This window comes from Syngnathus scovelli, chromosome 14 (assembly GCF_024217435.2).
Source record: "Syngnathus scovelli strain Florida chromosome 14, RoL_Ssco_1.2, whole genome shotgun sequence".
Taxonomy (NCBI): Eukaryota; Metazoa; Chordata; class Actinopteri; order Syngnathiformes; family Syngnathidae; genus Syngnathus; species Syngnathus scovelli.
Window position 1 is genome coordinate 6,037,501 of NC_090860.1, and position 5,000 is coordinate 6,042,500.

A 5,000-nucleotide genomic window follows, 5' to 3' on the forward strand; every position below is an offset into this window, starting at 1 on the left:
GCCGATCCGCTCGGCGGGGGCTATTTTCGGCCACTTGGCTCGTGCGCACGGCCTCCCGGATGTGCCGGGCGGGTGCGCGGGCTCGCCGGCCGCTGGAAGTCGAATGAGGCGCCGCGACCACCTCCGCGGTGCTTATAAACAGCCGATCCGCTCGGCGGGGGCTATTTTCGGCCACTTGGCTCGTGCGCACGGCCTCCCGGATGTGCCGGGCGGGTGCGCGAGCTCGCCGGCCGCTTGAAGTCGAATGAGGCGCCGCGGCCACCTCCGCGGTGCTTATAAACAGCCGATCCGCTCGGCGGGGGCTATTTTCGGCCACTTGGCTCGTGCGCACGGCCTCCCGGATGTGCCGGGCGGGTGCGCGAGCTCGCCGGCCGCTGGAAGTCGAATGAGGCGCCGCGACCACCTCCGCGGTGCTTATAAACTGCCGATCCGCTCGGCGGGGGCTATTTTCGGCCACTTGGCTCGTGCGCACGGCCTCCCGGATGTGCCGGGCGGGTGCGCGAGCTCGCAGCCCGCTGGAAGTCGAATGAGGCGCCGCGACCACCTCCGCGGTGCTTATAAACAGCCGATCCGCTCGGCGGGGGCTATTTTCGGCCACTTGGCTCGTGCGCACGGCTTCCCGGATATGCCGGGCGGGTGCGCGAGCTCGCCGGCCGCTGGAAGTCGAATGAGGCGCCGCGGCCACCTCCGCGGTGCTTATAAACAGCCGATCCGCTCGGCGGGGGCTATTTTCGGCCACTTGGCTCGTGCGCACGGCCTCCCGGATGTGCCGGGCGGGTGCGCGGGCTCGCCGGCCGCTGGAAGTCGAATGAGGCGCCGCGACCACCTCCGCGGTGCTTATAAACAGCCGATCCGCTCGGCGGGGGCTATTTTCGGCCACTTGGCTCGTGCGCACGGCCTCCCGGATGTGTCGGGCGGGTGCGCGAGCTCGCCGGCCGCTGGAAGTCGAATGAGGCGCCGCGACCACCCCCGCGGTGCTTATAAACAGCCGATCCGCTCGGCGGGGGCTATTTTCGGCCACTTGGCTCGTGCGCACGGCCTCCCGGATGTGCCAGGCGGGTGCGCGGGCTCGCCGGCCGCTGGAAGTCGAATGAGGCGCCGCGACCACCTCCGCGGTGCTTATAAACAGCCGATCCGCTCGGCGGGGGCTATTTTCGGCCACTTGGCTCGTGCGCACGGCCTCCCGGATGTGCCGGGCGGGTGCGCGAGCTCGCCGGCCGCTTGAAGTCGAATGAGGCGCCGCGACCACCTCCGCGGTGCTTATAAACAGCCGATCCGCTCGGCGCGGGCTATTTTCGGCCACTTGGCTCGTGCGCACGGCCTCCCGGATGTGCCGGGCGGGTGCGCGAGCTCGCTGGCCGCTGGAAGTCGAATGAGGCGCCGCGACCACCTCCGCGGTGCTTATAAACAGCCGATCCGCTCGGCGGGGGCTATTTTCGGCCACTTGGCTCGTGCGCACGGCCTCCCGGATGTGCCGGGCGGGTGCGCGAGCTCGCCGGCCGCTTGAAGTCGAATGAGGCGCCGCGACCAGCTCCGCGGTGCTTATAAACAGCCGATCCGCTCGGCGGGGGCTATTTTCGGCCACTTGGCTCGTGCGCACGGCCTCCCGGATGTGCCGGGCGGGTGCGCGAGCTCGCCGGCCGCTGGAAGTCGAATGAGGCGCCGCGACCACCTCCGCGGTGCTTATAAACAGCCGATCCGCTCGGCGGGGGCTATTTTCGGCCACTTGGCTCGTGCGCACGGCCTCCCGGATGTGCCGGGCGGGTGCGCGAGCTCGCCGGCCGCTGGAAGTCGAATGAGGCGCCGCGACCACCTCCGCGGTGCTTATAAACAGCCGATCCGCTCGGCGGGGGCTATTTTCGTCCACTTGGCTCGTGCGCACGGCCTCCCGGATGTGCCGGGCGGGTGCGCGAGCTCGCCGGCCGCTGGAAGTCGAATGAGGCGCCGCGACCACCTCCGCGGTGCTTATAAACAGCCGATCCGCTCGGCGGGGGCTATTTTCGGCCACTTGGCTCGTGCGCACGGCCTCCCGGATGTGCCGGGCGGGTGCGCGAGGTCGCCGGCCGCTGGAAGTCGAATGAGGCGCCGCGGCCACCTCCGCGGTGCTTATAAACAGCCGATCCGCTCGGCGGGGGCTATTTTCGGCCACTTGGCTCGTGCGCACGGCTTCCCGGATGTGCCGGGCGGGTGCGCGGGCTCGCCGGCCGCTGGAAGTCGAATGAGGCGCCGCGACCACCTCCGCGGTGCTTATAAACAGCCGATCCGCTCGGCGGGGGCTATTTTCGGCCACTTGGCTCGTGCGCACGGCCTCCCGGATGTGCCGGGCGGGTGCGCGGGCTCGCCGGCCGCTGGAAGTCGAATGAGGCGCCGCGACCACCTCCGCGGTGCTTATAAACAGCCGATCCGCTCGGCGGGGGCTATTTTCGGCCACTTGGCTCGTGCGCACGGCCTCCCGGATGTGTCGGGCGGGTGCGCGAGCTCGCCGGCCGCTGGAAGTCGAATGAGGCGCCGCGACCACCCCCGCGGTGCTTATAAACAGCCGATCCGCTCGGCGGGGGCTATTTTCGGCCACTTGGCTCGTGCGCACGGCCTCCCGGATGTGCCAGGCGGGTGCGCGGGCTCGCCGGCCGCTGGAAGTCGAATGAGGCGCCGCGACCACCTCCGCGGTGCTTATAAACAGCCGATCCGCTCGGCGGGGGCTATTTTCGGCCACTTGGCTCGTGCGCACGGCCTCCCGGATGTGCCGGGCGGGTGCGCGAGCTCGCCGGCCGCTGGAAGTCGAATGAGGCGCCGCGACCACCTCCGCGGTGCTTATAAACAGCCGATCCGCTCGGCGGGGGCTATTTTCGGCCACTTGGCTCGTGCGCACGGCCTCCCGGATGTGCCGGGCGGGTGCGCGAGCTCGCCGGCCGCTTGAAGTCGAATGAGGCGCCGCGACCACCTCCGCGGTGCTTATAAACAGCCGATCCGCTCGGCGCGGGCTATTTTCGGCCACTTGGCTCGTGCGCACGGCCTCCCGGATGTGCCGGGCGGGTGCGCGAGCTCGCCGGCCGCTGGAAGTCGAATGAGGCGCCGCGACCACCTCCGCGGTGCTTATAAACAGCCGATCCGCTCGGCGGGGGCTATTTTCGGCCACTTGGTTCGTGCGCACGGCCTCCCGGATGTGCCGGGCGGGTGCGCGAGCTCGCCGGCCGCTGGAAGTCGAATGAGGCGCCGCGACCACCTCCGCGGTGCTTATAAACAGCCGATCCGCTCGGCGGGGGCTATTTTCGGCCACTTGGCTCGTGCGCACGGCCTCCCGGATGTGCCGGGCGGGTGCGCGAGCTCGCCGGCCGCTGGAAGTCGAATGAGGTGCCGCGACCACCTCCGCGGTGCTTATAAACAACCGATCCGCTCGGCGGGGGCTATTTTCGGCCACTTGGCTCGTGCGCACGGCCTCCCGGATGTGCCGGGCGGGTGCGCGAGCTCGCCGGCCGCTGGAAGTCGAATGAGGCGCCGCGACCACCTCCGCGGTGCTTATAAACAGCCGATCCGCTCGGCGGGGGCTATTTTCGGCCACTTGGCTCGTGCGCACGGCCTCCCGGATGTGCCGGGCGGGTGCGCGAGCTCGCCGGCCGCTGGAAGTCGAATGAGGCGCCGCGACCACCTCCGCGGTGCTTATAAACAGCCGATCCGCTCGGCGGGGGCTATTTTCGGCCACTTGGCTCGTGCGCACGGCCTCCCGGATGTGCCGGGCGGGTGCGCGAGCTCGCCGGCCGCTGGAAGTCGAATGAGGCGCCGCGACCACCTCCGCGGTGCTTATAAACAGCCGATCCGCTCGGCGGGGGCTATTTTCGGCCACTTGGCTCGTGCGCACGGCCTCCCGGATGTGCCGGGCGGGTGCGCGAGCTCGCCGGCCGCTGGAAGTCGAATGAGGCGCCGCGACCACCTCCGCGGTGCTTATAAACAGCCGATCCGCTCGGCGGGGGCTATTTTCGGCCACTTGGCTCGTGCGCACGGCCTCCCGGATGTGCCGGGCGGGTGCGCGAGCTCGCCGGCCGCTGGAAGTCGAATGAGGCGCCGCGACCACCTCCGCGGTGCTTATAAACAGCCGATCCGCTCGGCGGGGGCTATTTTCGTCCACTTGGCTCGTGCGCACGGCCTCCCGGATGTGCCGGGCGGGTGCGCGAGCTCGCCGGCCGCTGGAAGTCGAATGAGGCGCCGCGACCACCCCCGCGGTGCTTATAAACAGCCGATCCGCTCGGCGGGGGCTATTTTCGGCCACTTGGCTCGTGCGCACGGCCTCCCGGATGTGCCGGGCGGGTGCGCGAGGTCGCCGGCCGCTGGAAGTCGAATGAGGCGCCGCGACCACCTCCGCGGTGCTTATAAACAGCCGATCCGCTCGGCGGGGGCTATTTTCGGCCACTTGGCTCGTGCGCACGGCCTCCCGGATGTGCCGGGCGGGTGCGCGGGCTCGCCGGCCGCTGGAAGTCGAATGAGGCGCCGCGACCACCTCCGCGGTGCTTATAAACAGCCGATCCGCTCGGCGGGGGCTATTTTCGGCCACTTGGCTCGTGCGCACGGCCTCCCGGATGTGCCGGGCGGGTGCGCGAGCTCGCCGGCCGCTGGAAGTCCAATGAGGCGCCGCGATCTCCTCCGCGGTGCTTATAAAGTGCCGATCCGCTCGGCTTGGAGCTATTTCCGGCCTCCCGTTGGTGCCGGGCGGCGTGCGCGAGCTCGCCGGCCGCGATCTCCTCCGCGGTGCTTATAAACAGCAGCATGCGCACGGCCTCCCAGAATTTGAACACATTTCGTCAATAAATTTCGCATATTGAATTTTGAAGTTTAATATAATGCAACAATTGAGCTCGACTTATACAAAGGATATATCATAAAATCGTAAATTTCCGTCGAATTTTAGGGGGTCGACTTATACACCGAGTCGACCTGTACACCGGCAAATACGGTAAATACGATTAAATAAAATGATACGACTGGCATAAAAACAAATATAAACCACA